The sequence below is a fragment of the Pezoporus wallicus genome, unplaced genomic scaffold (genome assembly GCF_028554395.1).
Source record: "Pezoporus wallicus isolate ANWC-B61680 ecotype Strahan unplaced genomic scaffold, APGP_CSIRO_Pwel_v1 contig_3847, whole genome shotgun sequence".
NCBI lineage: Eukaryota > Metazoa > Chordata > Aves > Psittaciformes > Psittacidae > Pezoporus > Pezoporus wallicus.
The window spans coordinates 4,968,147-4,986,585 of record NW_026639842.1 but is presented as its reverse complement, the minus strand read 5'-3'; the positions used below and the strand labels follow the sequence as shown (position 1 = coordinate 4,986,585).

The 18,439-nt window shown below is 39.9% G+C and overlaps 1 protein-coding gene across 3 annotated transcripts in view; it reads right to left on the bottom strand.

Annotated features, from left to right (window-relative positions):
* The window catches only part of PRKAG2 (protein kinase AMP-activated non-catalytic subunit gamma 2), a 218,313-nt gene that overhangs the window by 188,731 nt on the left and 11,143 nt on the right, over nt 1-18,439 (bottom strand). Inside the window, exon 1 of one of the 3 annotated variants that reach the window (XM_057416536.1) lies at nt 8,394-8,464. The exons of the other annotated variants lie outside the window; for them this stretch is intronic. The gene's annotated coding sequence lies outside the window, so the exon portion shown is untranslated. Of the gene's footprint in view, nt 1-8,393; nt 8,465-18,439 lie in introns of those variants that run through there. 3 annotated transcript variants of the gene reach the window in all.

Here is an 18,439-nt window from a genome sequence, read left to right as displayed (position 1 = left end):
TTCTTTGAAGATGGGAAAAATGGAAAGGAAATGAAAGGTTAAAAAAAAAATTAAGATAAAAATCATGCAAATGAAGAAGCCACAAAAGAACAGGAACTGCCAGCTGATTATTTTTAACAAAATGCAAAATTCTATGCAATTCTATGCAACTGAGGTTGAAAAAGGTAAGTCATGAAACTGACAACATAGGTGAATTAATACAGCCAGAAAGATTTCCTTAACTGTTTGTAAATCAATATGTGTATTTTGATTTACAGGTCAACAGCGATTTTACCCCTGAATTAAGATATTGCTGTTGAGGAGTATAAAATCTTCCCAGATGTAGATCACAACTCCTAAATACCGGAAGATTTCATCATGAAGTCAACAGCACGTGGAATCAAGAGTCCTGTCTGTTGCTAGCATACATTCTGACTTCCAGCAAGTAATTTACCTGCCTAGGTTTCTGTTGAAGCCCTTCCTCAGCTTTGACGATACATGATATAAACTCCTTAGACCAAAATATTTCTTTCATTGTACGCCTCTATAGAGCCTAGCACCGATAGGAACCAGGACTTTACATTAATGCAGGCAGCAAGAAAGAGAGATTCATAAAATCCCTCAAAGGCTGCACTTCCCACATGGGTTGATTTCTGCAGAGGCCAAGGAATGCTATATAGCAATTTTTTCATTACTCTCAAGCACTTGTGTTTGACCTGTTGTATACCTTCCACCAGTGATCTCCAATTCCGAAGGTAACTGGCACTGAAGCCTCAAAAACATTAATTATGGGTCGAATAACTGAGTAATTTAAACGCAAAGCAAAAATCCAGCTTCCAGTCCTCCATGTGTACAGGAGTTAAAAACAGTCTGCACTAGAAAGATTATCTGATATATTATCACCTAATAACTTATAGTCAGTATTTAACAAGGACCTGCTAATGCTTATTCAAGGAGATTGTGCATGATTCAAAGTCATAAACCAATTCAAAGTTGAAGGGATTTCCAGGTCTTTAGACCCACCTACTGCTGAAAGCAAGGTCAACAGTGACCTCCAACCAGGTTGCATGGGGCTTTAGCCAGTCTTGTTTTGAAAACCTCCTAGGATTTGTATATTTGGTGATCTGAAAGAAACAAGCACTTTCAATACACCACGGGAGTACTGGCCTCAAAGATTTTGTGTGATACTCCTCTAATTCACTCTGACATGGGAGCATTTGACTATAGTACTGAAGGTGATTTCATCTCACCTTCTCTTTTGCTCCTAAGGCTCAAAACACACCTACAGTCTTAAAACTCCCTAATACTGGATTGACGACAGAGTAAAATTCTGGGGCCATGTAAGCTGAAGATGGAAGTTCCTCAGGTTTTAGTAGTGCCAGTGCCTGGCCACAAGGCCTCAAATATGCACCTAAACTCAGAAATTCTTACTTGGAACTGTTGTTAATAATTATATTCATTTTTAGGAGACAAACTGCATTTTCAGCAGCCTATCAGATTTTTAACCAGCAGATAAGTCTAAAAGGCAGCTCTCTAAGACCTAAAACAGGACCACAAATTCAGGCTGGAAGAGATCTGCATAAGTCTTTATCCCAACCTCAAGCTTAAAGCATGGTTAGCTATGAGGTCAGACTTGGGGTTTAAAAGAAAAATATACCCACGCCATCAAATTGACTCTACAAATACCCCATCTTCCAAAAAAGGGAAAAAAATAATTCAGTACCATTTTAGTTTTTGAAAAACACATGTGGAACATTCAGTTTTGGTTACGCAGGAAAACAGACAGTATTGGGTTGGTGGTGAATTGTTTTGTTATTATATAAAGCATTGGTTAAAAATCCACATGACTTCAAAGACAGATTACACAAGATTATAGACCTGGGGTGAAATTCTGGCTCTGATTAAAATCACTGGCTAAAATCCCACTGGCTTGACCCCTGCCAGGATTTCACCGTTAATCTGAAGTGCTCATGTTTTACCACACAAACCCATGCATGCAGACCCAGATGTATCTTACCAGCACATCTCTCAACAATAAAGCCTGGAAACTTTGTGTGATCTCCCCCAGAGGGGTGTATGAGTATTGTCTCATTTTTAAGATATTTTCTCTTCCACTGTAGATGTTTCTTTCTATACAAATTAGGAAGACTGTGCAAGCAAAAACAATGGAACTGGAAATGGAAATAAAGCTGTGAAACAGATTTTTCCTGGTTTTCTTTCAAGCCATGGCTTTAGGACTAGCTAAGAGCACAGAAGCCTTGTTCCCATTTCACTGCCTTTCCCACCACTGGTGAAGCTGGAGAGACCATGCTCCATCTTCAGTAATAGCAGTAGGGTGTTCTCTGGGCACAGTAGCTTTAGAAAAGCACCCTGAGACCAGGGCAGTGCCTGTGAGTCCCAGGTAAGCACTGAGGTGGAAATACTAATGACATCAGTATTTCATCTGCATATCTACGTTCACCTTTTTGTTGTCCTCCTCTAACACAAGGACGGTACAAGGGGAACAACTCCATGGCAAATTAAAACAGCCTACAAGGAATCACTTAAGAATTCCTTGTGCCAGAGGTAATGTTTCATGTGAATTCTGGCAACCTAAAGGCAGTCAGATTAAAAACAAATTCTGATCCTGATTCTTACAGTGTTTCCTCATTCCCCTGGACAAATCCTGCTTGACTGTTCCAGTGTGCTCTGCAGCAGAGAGCTGGTGAGCACAAGGCCAACACCTCTACATGTAACCAACGCAGGAAAGGGGAAAGCCCACCACGTTCTGTGCTATTCAACCAGAGATCATCTGCAGCTGTCAATGCAGAGTTAAAAACATGCACGGTACACCCCCTCAGATGCTGTCTGGGGATGCTTCCTCTTCCCAGTAAGTACAGAGGTTATGTATTATCATGTATTTTCCATTGCCAGGTAAACCCAAGCATCCTGCCTTAATCTGGCAAAAGGTATTTCTGGAATCCATCCCAGTGCCACCATTTATTTCAATTGTACTTTCAATGCAGCTCTGCACTTCAGCAAGGGGTTTCCACAGCTACAAACCAATTGTAATGCTTGTGTACAGCCAAACTGTTGCGACAGTTAGCTGCGTAATGCTTGTAAAAGCCTCTGCAAATACAATTCACTATAATGTTGAATTACTATCCTTGATTATTATTGCTATGCAGAGCTTTGGGTTGGGGTTTACAAAGGCAAGAGAAGATTATTATAACTTATCCTAAAAACAAAGTTCGAGGAAGAGGAACACCCTCAATCTTGCTTACATGAAAAAAGTCCCACAGTCACTTAGAGCAGCCTGAAGATGCTGGGGTGGCCAAGCTCATTAGTCAGTGTCCAGGCATGCTCAAGTGAGCACTGAGCACACAGCACACAAGAACAGGATCTGCCTCTCAGCTGCACACAGACGAGCAATATCATTTCACAAACATATCAAGCGCTCCTCCCTGGACTGGCCCAGCGACAAACCTTGACTTGTACACAACTGAGAAGCATCAACTTGGGAAAGAATCTCTTCCCAGCTGTGTATTTTGTCATGAAGTTTGCTTTTTGCAATCTGCTACTGTCAGGGACTTAACACAGCAACAATAATTTAAATTCTGCAGTTGATACAAAATACCAGAGTCTTAAATACAAGTTTTTAAGTTTTCAGTGTTTTAAATACAAGCAGTTTACTCTTCTGTGCTCCGCAAGAGCACTATGTGACACTAAGTTACAGGGCTGGTCAGGGAAGGAGCAAGCCAGCAGCTGCGGGTGTAGGACGATAGGCGCTTTCTTAGTGCCTGTTCAGAACTGATATGGAAAAATCCAGCAAATTCTATGTGACATTACACCCCTTGTGATTCTGGAAATGTGTAACACACAGCATGTGAAATAGAGATAGCACTGGTCTTGCTTTTGGAGAAGTCAAGCAGCTGTCGAGTTTCTTCAAAAGGCCTGTAGGATCCACAGACCTTTTTTTCCTTCCTGAAATAATCAAATCATAGACTTAAATCTGTCACAGATATCTTGCACTCAGAAAGCTACTCTGCAAAAGCACTGACATCCTTGTACTTGTCATTGCCCAACCAGATGGAAGAACCAAGTAACAAGAAAAATTAACACACTGCTAGCAACAGTTTACAAAGGCAATATTTTTTACCTTGAGCGTGTCTCCCTAGAGAAGGGGAAGCACTGCACTTTAGAAGACCCCAATGCAAAGATTATCAGAGTTGAGCAGTTTAGGTACTTATGCAAATAAAACTGTGATTCCTGTGCTGAGACTGAAAAACTTTCACTGGCTGTGGTAGCAGAGCAAGCTAATTTCTTCAGAGGACAGGGGACTATTAGCTTAGCCCTCTTTGGCTGAACACACTGTATGTGCTAATCAGAATTAACAAGCTTGATTCAGCCACTATTCCTTTATTTGGATCTAAATGTTCACAAAATCAGCAGGGATTTTTTTCCTTTTTTTTTAATCTTGCTGCAGATGGAAATTTCCATACTACAGTTCTGCAATGACTGTAAACAGGAGACTGGTTTCAACATCAGGTCTTAACCCTTTATATAGAGACGAGTGGCTGAATAATCTGGAGGGGAAGGCAGACAAGGCAATCCAACAAGGGCTCTGTGCAAAAAGGAGGAACTGAGAGCTGTATTTCTGTTCCGCTCCTCATTTTTAAATTCTTAAGAAGAAAAGGAAAGGAGGGGTGGGGAAGGAGGAAGAAAAGGTCACTTAGTCCGATATTATATACTAGCATGCACATGACAAAGTAAACAAGTGAAAAGAAGAAAGGCTATACAAGTGCTATACAAATTCCTTACAACTACCTCACCTCCTAGTTCAAGACATGTATATGCTTTTCAATACTGCATGACTTCATTTTTGAGTGATGTCATCCAAAATTTTACATAATTCGTCTTTTCCCATTAACCTGAAAAGTTAACAGGGACAGAGTATGCATCCTAAAATACAATCTTTTTCATTCACATTACCAGGCTGCTGGGTAGGAGCAGCAGCAGACAATGCTGTGAGCTTCCACCATCCATGTTCTAAATCCCTCCAATTTGCTGCATATGTGCTGCATGCACTGATATGCAGTGACTCTGGCTCTGTCTTACCTTTAACAGAGAATGTTTTCCAGAAATATGTGTACACAGGAAAAGGAGACGGGGTTTCTGAGTTTCCAACTCTAGTCCTAGGCACAGCATCTGATTTTTAAGTTACTTCAACATTTGCCTAAATCTTCAGGCATCAATGGATGGATTAAATGTTTCAAGATTGTATTTATATAATCAGGGCCTAAATTATCTGAGTGATAGACCCTCCCCGCCACACCTCTCCATGGCAGCCAGGCAGGTTTGCTTTGTTTTCCCTCCAAGGAAGAATAAATCAAAATAATAATAAATTAACAGGAAAAAAAAATAATAATATCTGAAGATCTAAGAAGTTCTACGTGATTTGGACTTAAATCCCAAGTTCTAGGTCTTCCTTAAGGCTTAAGTTATAAATCAAATGCAAAAATGTCAAAACCTTGCATCACATCTAGCAAACACAGACACATATTTCAAGTTCCAAAAGAACATTTCAAACCCTGAAATACAACTAATCTGACTAACAAATAAGCATTCTCCAAGCAGAGATGTTCTGGTTCACGACTTTTGTACTTTGCACCACAAAGTGATCCAGCCTTGTACAAAGTTTTCCGTCTCCATTGGAGAGGGCTCCCCAACAAAGTCTCATTTGTGAATCTCATTTCCCACTTTTCATAAGATTTACTAGACTTGTTTACTGCCTGTTGTTTAACACGCTATTCCCACAAAATCCTCTTGCTATGCTGTCACAGCAGCCTGAACAAAACCAAAAGCCAGATCCTAATGTTTAAGCCTCCTATTACTTCCAGCATATTTTTGCCACCAGGGGACTCATTTGGTCCCCGTCATTCTACATGCCCAAATTAAAAAGTGCATCTCTTCTGCATTGCAACACTATCCATGCAAAACCAATCAACCATCTACCACAGTCAGAGGCTGAAATCTTTGAAGTATCATACCACCAATAAACACAGATATTACTGTAACCTTTCAAAATAAACGAATTTTCTCTCTTGCAGAAGGGGTTCATTTTGTTTTTTTGCTTAAGCCTTACCAGAGGGAGCTGAAAAACCTGGCCCTTTGTGAGTACCAGTCCCCTGAATTCCTTGGCTGAGTCTGCAGCCTATGTATAGTTTTTGATTAATATTTATTTGACCATTTTGACTTCGTTTTGAGTTCTGTGTATCTTACTGGGCCCGGTTTCACTAAACTGACAGTGACCCCTGTAAGTTAATGCATATAAAAATACAAAATTTAACATGGAAACTTTCTGAGCCTGTCTTTTTATTTAAAATAAAATAAAAATTAAAAGTGCTGCACATAAAACTGGCTATTTTCATACACATGTGAGGAGGGGCTATGGTTTGCTGCTGAATGATTACATAGATGTGAACACACTGCTCCAAGAAAAGATCTGTAATTGTTTAGTGGTTGGGCTGCTGGCAGAATTCCCTGCCTGGGGCTGTTTTTATAAATAGGCCTGAGGACAAACAAACAAGCTACTAATAACAAGTTGACTGTTCTGTTTTGACGCAGCCCTGCTTTGTGTAGTCCAGGACATGAGAAACTCAGATGGCAAATACAGCAAAACCCATTGAAGAAGAAAAGGTACAGGTTGCCTGGAGAGGTGGTGGATGTGCCATCCCTGGAGACATTCAAGACCAGGCTAGATGTGGGGCTGGCCAACCTGATCTAGCTCAAGATGTCCCTGCTCATTGCAGGAGGGTTGGACTGTTTGACTCTTATGAAGTTCTCAGATTTGTTGGAAACGTGAAGGTATCTCATTACAGCTTTTCCCAGGAGTTTCTCTTTCCATGCGTATCCCCTTGGGTACTTAACCAAGAGCAAAGGTTAGATTTTCTGCCACCACTATTTCAGCCTGTTCATCTAATCTCACGAGGCACTGAAACAGGTTGCCAAGAGAAGTTGTGGCTGTCCCATCACTAGAAGTGTTCAAGGCCAGCTTAGATGGCGTTTTGAGCAACCTCGTCTAGCGGAAGGTGTCCCTGCCTATGGTAAGAGGGTTGGAATTCAATGACCTGTAAGGTCTCTTTCAACCCAAACCATTCTATGATTCTGTGAACTCTTCTAAGAAGCACAGCTATGGCAAAATCTTTGGGATGAAGGTAAGGAAAATGAGACCCCTTGCCCTTTTAAATTTCTTGTCTGTTGCCTACAAATCTTATCTCTGTTACTTGGACAATGACCTTCACCAGCCTCCTCTCTTGGCCCTGGCTTCCTTAATGTAGACATTATAACTTTGCTGCCTGATGCCCATTTTCTCTGCTAAGCTTCCTCTTGGAGGTGTGTATCTTTCTTTCCATAATTGCATTGGTTTTGCTTTGTTTTGTCTTCTGTATCCTCTTTGGAGAGAATACTTTGTCCCCACAACCCTCCTCAAACACTTAGCAGCTCTATTATCTCTTTCTTTATGTCATTCAGCACTAGAAGCTTAGTCTGTGAAAACAAATCCTCTCTTTTTCTGATAAGAAGAGCCACTTACACTCTTCCTTCCCCTTTGTTTTCTCCTCTCTTTGTAGGGAAGATCTAGTCAGTTCTAATGCAAGTTCATGTGATGACGCAGGCGAGAACATGAAGTCTAGTGGACCATACGCAATTGCATTTTTCTGATAATAGCCAGAAACTATGGAGTCAGCACAGATTAAGGAAACAACGAAGCGCTCAGCATTGATGGCAACACACTGACATATGTGCTGCAGCCACAGGGGAAGCAGCAGTAATATTGGTAGCATAGATGAAAAGACTCTAGGTAATAGTATAAAAACACATTTTCCCAGAAGAAAATCCTCTCTGGTAGAACTACGTTGGTCCCAACAGCAGCAAAGCAGAAAGAGAAGCTGGTAAGAATATAGTCAAGAGTGCAGCAGCTGGTTTCTCTCCAGAATCACCAGCCATAGAGAGACAGTTCCCTTGGCGCAGCAAATGCCATCCAGCCCTCCCAGAGAGTGCCCTCATAAATCAGGTTCACTGCCATGAGATTAATTTGTACTTGGTTGAATTTCAAATGATCCACAGTCTGCAACAGAAAATTATCACAGCTTTCAGGAAAGCATAACTTCTCAGACCTCCACAGGACGGCAGTGGGGTGAACAGACACCAAAATGGACCCCAGCATCCTCTCACAGTGTTCTAGACCGGCAGGTGAGCCAAGGCAGTGCTAGGCAGCACCTGCTCTCTGGATAAATGGACTACTCCAGGGCTGTTAATCCAGCAACTTTTCCAGAAGCACTAAGTCCATAGAAAAAGAAAGAAAATCCTTACTAATAATATATAAGCACTACCAAAACAATTATTTAAACATTTCACTATGTTAGTTTACATACGTGCAAACAACTTTGGTCTTGAAATCTTGCTGCTTCACAACAGGTATCCAACAGCACAAGAAAACCTTCAGAGCACCTACTTACACAAGAAGGGGAGAAAATGACATGCTTTTCCAGCTTTAACAAAACCAGTTTTTTCTGCAAGCTTCTGCCATCCAACTATACCACAGCTGCTCCCGCTTCACATCAGCTTTAGGCAATTGTAAGTCATCAGTTTTCAGCACACAATGCAGCTGAAAGCAAATTCAGCTGGTAGCACTGTTGGAAACAAATCATTATTTGCACAAGTTTTGTATTAACCTTTTATTTCCCTTGAATATCACCACTGAAAAGGGACAGTTCACACCCTTCAAAGAGACCAGAGAAAAAACATGGCAAAAAGAAAGTTTTTTAAAAAGGAGATAGGACAGGGAAGCAGAGAATAAGAAAAGTTTATAAAGTGTAGCAGGAACAAGAAGGAAGCAAAGCTTTAAGAATTATTCCAAGCATTATCAACCTCTCAAGCCAGCTGGAGAAGACCCTGAAGCAGCACCTGAGCAGCTCAGCTTCAACTGAGCTCAGCTTCTTTCAAGAACTATATACCCTATCAGTAAAACAAGTGTGAAAAGCAGGTTATTCTAAACAGAGGGAGACTGAAGTATAAGCAGGCTTAGCTCCAAAGGTCATGCTGCTGTAGCCAAACTACCAAACATCTACCCCATCCGCTTAGTCTAATCACACTCGCTACTGTGAATTTGAAGTTCTGGACAGATGCAACTGCTGCAAGCATGACAAAAATAGCCTAATTAAACACGCTTAGTATTGTATTAACAATTTGGTCATATAATTAGTTTATCTTCCAGCATGAAACTGATATATTTTCACTCATAAATCTGCAACAAGAGACCAACAAGATGTACAACCTATAGCAAATGCTACACAAATACTTAGGAAATATAATCTCTGTTTTAGTGGACCATAGTTCAACAAACTTTGACAGATGTTGCCCTCAGATGAACATTTTCTCAAGCTAAGTTTTAGCTAAAATAAGAATAAAGAAGACAAAGTGAGAAAAATAAATTCTTTGTCAAATTGAAAAAAAATAAAAATCACAACAACATTGAATCAAAAAGCTCTATCACTGTCATTATGGCCATGAAATCTGGTAGGGTCTCATGGAGTAACACAGGTCTGGCTTGTGCCATTTCTGTGAGCTGGCCTAGGGATAAGCCAGGCAGATGTGGGAAAGATCTGTTTCTTAGTGAATTCTTTCAAGACTTAGTTTGTACACAGCAAACTCTCTGTTGCACACTATGCATTCTCTTGCTGTTTATCTTTGTCACATCGGGCAACTCAAGTGTCAGCTATCGCAGCTGAGAGTAGGGAAGAGTCTGTTGTGCTCTCTCTTCCTGGCATCCCAGGCAGCACTGGGGACAACACGGAATTTTAAATCCTTAGTGCAAAGAGTAGTAATACTCTTTCCAGAAAACAATTTACTGAAACCCAGGTAAACAACCTCAGTATGTGCAAACTAAGCCAGACACCTTGGTGATGACACCAACTTACTGGGATCACTCCCTAACAGAAGCACCAGAATATCTCACAGGATGGACTGGATAACAACAATGAGTTAAGCATGAGAAATCAGATTAATTTAATCAATTTATTTTAATGAATTTAGTTTAAACCCTAAACTATATTCTCATAGACTATAATTTTGTCTAAAACGTGAGCATTCTACAGCTGGATACAGACAAACTGAAGTGTACCTGTCTTGAAAGGTTAACTAGGAGCAATCATTGTAATGCTGCTATGTACAAAGCATGTCAGAGCATGCATCAGGAAGCCTCCAGAACTTTAATGCCATATACATATATGGTATTAAATGGTAATATACATTTATATATTAACACTGTGAAAACTCATCTGGAATAACGTCTACAGTTCTGGTCATCTACTCAGGAAAGGTTAATTCAGATGGGAACAGGTACACCAGAAGTCTATTTTGACAATGAGAGGAACATGGAATTTCCTTTGTGGAACGTGACTAAAAGAGCTTAGCTTTCTGAGTTGCACAGTTGACAGCTGAGAGTGCATGTGATCCTTCTGCAAAGTTACATAAGGTAAATAAACAGCAGCATGGGAGAAATGAGATAAACGACACTTTGTGGGTGCAACTAGAGAAAGGAAACTGAATAACCTTAGGTTGGAAAATAGGAAGGGAAAAGAGTGAAATTCTGGAGGAAACATCACTACTTTTCAGACTGATGAAGTTTATTACAGGGAAGATATGATAGGGCTGCCTACAGGATTTTCCTACAGGAACAGGAAATGGAAACAAATGGCACGTTGAAGAAGGCTCCTTATTCCTTTATGCATCTTTTAGAACAAAAAGGGAAAGGAATAATAGCTATTTCTAGTATTTCTAGTATTTTTTTTTTGTCTCAGAAGTTCTGCTGCTATTGTGGAGACCAAATAGCTGACAGATCTGCAGAACAGAAACAGTTCAGATGTCTGATTGGAAGATTAGGAATGGCTGTGGGCATCTGGAAAAGAGTCATTCTATGTATAATGTGAAGGTCAACATAAAAATATAGGATGATTCAGAAAAGTTAATTCTGAACTGCTTTCCAAATTTGGAAAGAAACAGGTACACAACATGTGACTACATGTCAGACAGTGACCCTTTTAGTGTTCAGAGTATGCCAGCCATATTCTTTAGCTAAACCTCCAACAAAACCTACTCAACTTGTCATAAGAAGCCCTTGCTCCCTAAAGCCATTTTTCTGGTCCTTCTCAAAAACCTTACACAAGATGTGTTGCAAGGATTATATGCAAAAATACACATGGAAATATGGGTGTACGAAGGCACACACATATACATAGATACATGACAAACGTGAGATACAACTCATAAAAATGTATCATTTACTTGTACAAGAGTCTCAAATGCCTTGAGGTTTGATGAAGAGCTGTGTAATAACTCCAAAGAGGAATCAAGATGATTCTACCTGTGTAAACTAACCAACAAGTAGAAATTATCTCTGTAACCTACTGAATAGCCTGGAAAAACAAGCAAGCAAACACCATTTCTGAAAGCTATTTCTTTTAAATAGATTGAAAACAGAAGCTCAGAAAGAGGAAGGAAAAGCTTTAAAAGTGAAATTACAAGTAAAACAAGACAGAGAAAGAAAAAACAAACCAAAATCTCTACCAAACTTCCTGAAATGGATGGGAAGGGGAGTATAGAATTATACAGAATTGGTATTTCAAGAATTTGATCACCATGGTCCCTATTTTCACCTGTCTCAGTCACCTGGAAGACTACTTTTATCACATCTATTAAAAACAGACCCTTACTGGGAGAATGCTTAACTGATCCGTCACCAGCTTTCCAGGTTCAAACCACAGTTCCCACGGAGAGGGTGTCCTTTGCAGCACATGCTCTTCCTTAGCTCTCCCCAGGGTTTAGGGAACAGCCAGCTCTCCAGAGGGATCAGCTGCTGTAACTTTGGGAGTCTGGTGACCTGTCTTTTAAAATAGTGGGAGTAACTTCCGCTGCTCCCTCAGCAGTGCTTTTATGGAGCCAAGAGCATACCAAAACACTGCTTGCCCTTGCATACAACTGGAGTAACAAAAGAACAGCTGTATTCAGTTTAAGGCAAGCCTATACTTTCCCATCCCTTATTTAACACTGGCTTATTTCCATCAGCCTTAACAACAATGAATGGCAGAGAAGGGATGTTTTATGGGGAGCCATAGGCTTATGATACTATCTGATTCTGTCTCAACTGGGTCAAACTGACTCCATCCACAACTGAAGGTACTAAATACATTGATGGGCGAGTCTGGCAACAGACCTCATCACAAGTAAACTCCTGAGGCCAAAGGGAGCCTCATTATAGTTGATCTTATATATGAAAAGCTCCATACAGAGTCAGTGCAGAATCAGGAATAGAGTGTGCCAAGACATCTGCCAGTATTGAGTTACCTAGAACAGTCTGGCTTTGAGCACGATGGAGTTTTAAGCTTACGCATGAGACCAGGCAGCCACTGAGCTCTACTTTCCAGTAGACGTGGGTAAGTTGCTCTTTATATTTTTGCTTTCCAAGCTTTAAATCAAAAATAATGATACCTCCAGGGCAACGCAGGTATTATTAACCATGTCTCCTAAACATTCTGAAATTTGCAGAAGGAGGGAGGTGGAGAAGGGCAGTGCATTAGGGTTATTACATTGACTTACCAGGCTTGCTTTTGAGGAGAGTTTTAAAACAAATACTTGGATCAAATACCCCAGCAATAAAACCCTGGATGTCCTCCAAGAGTCCACTTCTTTGGCAAGTTCAAATAAAGCAGGTCTCCTTATGCTTAAGGTGTAAGTGAAAACCTGAGTGCACAGAAGGTTGATATTAGAGGGTACTCTTGTCTGATAAGAGCTATGAGCTACAGAGGATAAACTAAATAGCATATGAATAACAAGGTGAGACTGGGGAATATGAGAATCTTGCATGTAGCTGGGAATTAACAGTCTGATGATTTGTGATATTTTACATTTTGGATTCAGAGTAATGAGGGCATTGATGTTACTTGGCTCACAACCAGGGCCAGTGCAGGCAGGCAAAGTGCTACAAAGGCACATGAGTTTACATGGAGTGAGCAAAACCATGTTTTTTCTAGACATTGGGAAGTAAACCACTTGTGTCCATTCAAGATCTCACACTTCCCTTTAGAAAATGGATTTTGACTCCAAACTCTATTCCACACATTGCAATTTTTTGGCAAAAACCTCCTTATCAGCTATTCCAGATGAAGTAACTTTCTTTAATTCTTGCATAAATTTTCCTAGTGCTGCTAAGCACCAGAGAAACACCTAGTGATCTCTGTTCCAGATCTATCTATGCGTCAGTCATATATGGCAAAACATAACTTCGGAAGCACTTCAGAGCTTTTCATATGACAAGAGTTGCATCAGTTCCAGAGTTTACTTGTCATACTCTGTACCCAGCCAAGTAACTAACTGCCAGAAGGTCAGTGGAGCAAGTGCTTGGTCTGGGCTACATGCTCCTTTCAAGATCAAGAACAAAGCCATCAGGTTGTTAGGGTCAAGACTTCCATGTTTCAGACTTCAAGGATATCCTCTTCCTCTACAGCCCTGACACGTGGAAAGCGAAGCACAGCTGGATCCAAGATAAAGCAAGCTTGTGGTTAGGAGGTTATACTGTCGCCTGCAGTCTGGCTAGACTTGCCTTTAACCACCAAATTGACTGTGTATTTTTGGACTGATGAGGAAATGAGACATTCACAACCTGATTCAAGAAACTAAAGCTTTGGACAAAGTTTTAGATGAATCTGTTAATGAATTCCTAGCAATAGCTGAGTTTATGTTTGACTGAATTCCTGTAGTCAGCTTAATGAATATATATACTTGGAAGAGACTTAACTGAGATGAACACTTGTACCCGCTCTGCTTTGAAGTTATACATAAAATATACAAATATGTTGCACCAGTCGCAGATGCTTTGCATGTAATTTCCCAACAGTAAAAATTCAAGAGCAAGAAAATGTTATGGCTATTGCCAGAACATATAATTAAATTCCTCCCCAAAGTTATAACCCCATGTGCAGCCCAGTCAATGTGCCAGACCAAGGACTCCAGCTCCAGGCATTGGATGTAAGTCTTGTCCCTCTATTGGTAACACAGATCCTTTTCTGAACAGTTCTGTAAAATAACACAGAGTCAGACTCATGGACAGCAGCGCTGAAAAGCGAAAAGCCTGAATAACAGAGTACCCTGGAAAGGAAAATATGAACTTCTTAAGGTCTGTTTAATTAATTTCCATATGGAAACGAACCTTTCTTGGAACTTCTGGAAGCTTCTCGGAGAAGTCAAGCTTTCCTCTGAACCGGCCTGTGTGCAAATTGGGACAGATAAAAGAAGGATTTTTTTCTATTAAATAGGTTGTGATAAGCTCTGGAATGATGCTCAGAAACCAACAGTGACTAAATCACCATGACAATTCTAACAAAAAATATCTAACCATGTATATGTACTACACACATAAAATCTCATATGTTATGCAAACATAAATAGAACAGTTTGAATTTACAAACCCTCAGCCTGTGCACAAAGGCATATTTTCTGCAAAGGACTGCCATAAATCAATATAAAGTACAGGACTTCTTAGACTTACAACTGTCTCTTGATCTCATATAGTTACCAGACCTCTATTTAAACAAAATATGGTCTGTTAGAATTCTGTTTGGTATTTTCGTATTTTGCCTTTACAAGGCGGATGTGAAAGAGAAAGGCTGAATGTATTAATTCCAATCTGGGCACCTTGCCAGTACTCACAGAGATATTTTAGGTTTTCTGGCTCACAGTCAGTTCAACCTTTTACCTGTCTCCCTGTTCAGATCACTGGACGAAACCACAGCTACAGAATTACAACTATATCACACTCAGAATAGCAGAGAGGATGAATCATAGCATAGCTGTTTATTACCACTCTACCCTGGTTTCACTCTCCCATCTCCATTGCAGATCTCTTTTATAAGGCATTTTGCACACACTCTTGTTCAGTGTAGTAAGATTTGTAGTGAGCAGTGATACAAAAGTTGTCTGAGAGAAAGCTCTCAGCAGAATGTCCAGCAGAAGCTTAGATATTTGTCAAATTGAATTATTGCAAAATTGAAAATAAAAATAGTGATCTTTCGGTATCCATTGATGAGTGTTTACCAGTACAATACAGTTTGCTCATTTATACTTTATACACTCACAAGCTTTACGTGGTTCCTTCTCCCACCCCTCTAACCTGTGGAAAGCGATAATGAAATCTTGACATTTTCATCTCATGCAGAAATAGTCCCTCCAAGTCCAACCCTACAGAGAACAGCAGCTTCAGTGATGACAAGGAACATATTTCCACTGACGCAAGCAACACAAGAATCACACCCAGCATATCTAGTGATGAGCAGCTCATACAGCTGGAAATCTTCCAGCAACTTCAGCTGCTCCCTGCTCTGCACTGAAAAAGTTATTTAAGCCAGAACATTATTCTTTAAATCCCCTCAAATACTAACTGTGGGTATCCTCCATGAAACAGCAGGAGCCCTGTGACTCCTGTTAGCATCAAATACCCCACCCTTGAGCAAAGTCACCAAAATTTCTGGTAATATTCATTGCTAAAGTTTGCCCATGTCTCGGGGATGCATACAAAACTAAAATTCCTTTCCATAACAACCCAACATGGAACTCTGTGAGACTGATTTTTGTGGTCTTTGTATTTTGTGACTGTGAAGAGGTTTAGAAACCGTGTCTAGAGCTAGCAGCTAGTGCTTTTGTCTGGGAGAATACTGCTAAAGGAATATTATTTTCCTGGCTTTCAGAAATCACAGGATTACAAAAGTAGGAACACATAATAAAGAAAAATCCAATGTGAAGACTGGAAGACTGGGAAGAAGACTGAGAAACTAAGATCTTTTGGCAACGTGCTCAAAATCAATCTGAGCAAAGAAATTTAGGAGATTGTTGTGAAACAAAGTTCCCAGCCCAGTGACAGGAAGTTGGATTTCCACACTACAATGGCAAATATCTTCAGTGGTAATTGCTGGAAGGCCAATCCTGTTGTGAGAAATTTTATATCATGAACTTGATTTGTGCTCTGAGCCACAATCAGTCTTCAGGGCTGGCCTTGTGATAACTTTCACAACACTGAATTTACATAATTTTAACTAAAAAAGGTATAAATCTAAGTCCTTGGGTAAACCATCCTATCTTTCTGCATTCTCACTTTTCTGCAATGCTATCAGTAATCATATTTCTACCAGTAAATAGTTTCCCATCTTCCTTAACTCTGTTATTGTTTTCCATTTAAAACACACTCTGGCATAATCAGACTGTTTTTCAAGATCAATTGGCCCTGGTAGGAACAAGTGTCTGTCTTGGAGGAAAAGCGATTGCATTGGCATAATCAAGTTACTAATGATAGGTCCATTATATAATCAACAAATCGGTGTTTCTGCTGGCTATTCTCTTTCCTCTTGCCTCCATGATAGTTTGTGTTAATAATAGGTTCATTTAGACATTTGCGATTCATTTAGTAAATGGGTAAAGTAAGCATTTGGACTGTTTTCCAATTGTGTTCCATCATGCTGATTACTAGTTGCAGCTGTTGCATTTCACTTCAGAAATATCTTCTCTTCAGTGTAAATATGATAATCTTTCAGGCATAGATGAACATGCAAGTGCCCTGCATATCACTTATGTTTTCTGTTTGCTTGATGTAAAGAGTCTTTTCATTGCCGGGGGATGACAAATCTCAGCATCTTCCCTCTGTAGCTAAAGTTCCACTGCATAACAAAGTATAAATCTACGGATTTTACTGTATGAATCTCACTAACTTTACTAATTTCATTTTCAGTTGCTCAGAATTTCATATAGCTCCCATCTTATAGGATAGATGTTTCATTTTCAGGCTTATCCTACCAAATGGTCACCCCTTCATCACAGTCTTTACCTGCTTTTTTCAGAGTTTAAGCAAAATGCAGTGTAGATATTTCAGCACAAGAGTTCTTGAGAGGAAAATCTGGTTTTCATTATGAATAAAACCCCCCAGATATGTCATTTTATTCTAATTTATTTATTCTGTATAATTGACCTGCAAAGCACTTCAGCCTGCTTTTGGTTAGAGGACAGAGTATGGGAGACACTTAGATATTTAACTCAGCAGAATATATTTTGAACTGTGGCTAGCATGTTACATTAATAATTAATTCATGTAAATTTCCTATTCCCAATATTTAGGCAAGAAAATAGAACCAAAAATTAATAGGCAATTTCAAGCTAGCTCAGCAGTAAATTGCCACTACCTCTTACAATTCTTGGTTGATGAAGTCCACATGCCCAAATAGCCAAGACATCCTCTAGAGGTAAATAAATTAAAAAACAAACCTTCTAAAAATTATCTGGCCAGGGCAGACTAAAGCAGAGGATTCCTGTTGTGGGAGTTCTCCTGTGCAACATGTACATACCCAAAGAGCAAGCCCAGGCATATTTGTTTTTACACAGTCGTTTCCACACCAAGGCACATTTCCATTCCCCCCTCCCTCTTTCTGCTTTTGTATTCCAATGTCCATATCCACAATTAGTGGAAGTGTCTGGCTGTGCCTGTTCACATTGTTCCCAGACTTTTCTCTCCCCCAGTGAGCTCTGAAGACCATGCGTTATTTGACATGACATGACTTGGAGGCCTTTTGCAGCAGTAGCCCTGTACAGGGAAGCAGGCAGAGACAAGGAAGAAGAAAGCTAATGATTGGTGATTAACAGGTGATTGAACTTTAAATTACTTATTCTTGTAAACCAAAAAAGCCCCAACCCCACCAGAAATGAAAACAGCCTAAAGATCAAGATACAAAGTCAGCTCCTTGTTCTATTTGCTTTGTGACATTAAAACACAGGATATGAGATTGAAAATAATCTTAGTACAGCTAGAAACTGAATCCAGATGTTTTAACATCAGGCAGAATCATATTCATAATCTGTTTGGGTTTGTTTTTTTTTTTCTGAAGTAATTAAACATCTATTGCATTTTTCATCACAGTTCATTTCTCTGCAACAAGAGCAATTTGCCAGCTTGCACCCACTTGTACACACACGCTGAATGTATTCAGTTTATAGTAAACAGCTGCACACAGGGCAGCTCCCCTTCATACACATAGGCTCTGCACTTGTGGCCTTACATGTTTTTTAAATTAGTCAAGTGCGCAGAATATTCAAGACCATAAAACACAGCCAAAGGTACCTACTGCTCTCTGGAAATGAACTCTGAAAAGTATCTTCTCTGAAAATAGATATATCCTTAGAGTGTATACTTAATATTTCCTCCCATTTTGTTGCTAAATTCCAAAGTAATTAGATTTTACCATTCCTCCAGGAGAAGGTGATGGCCAAACATATGTCCCCAGATGTTAAGCCTGTGTGTTCCAATTCACATCCATTAAAGTGATCACTGCCATTGATAAGACCAGCCATCGCTTTTACATGTGTGCCTTTCCTTCAGTTATTTCAA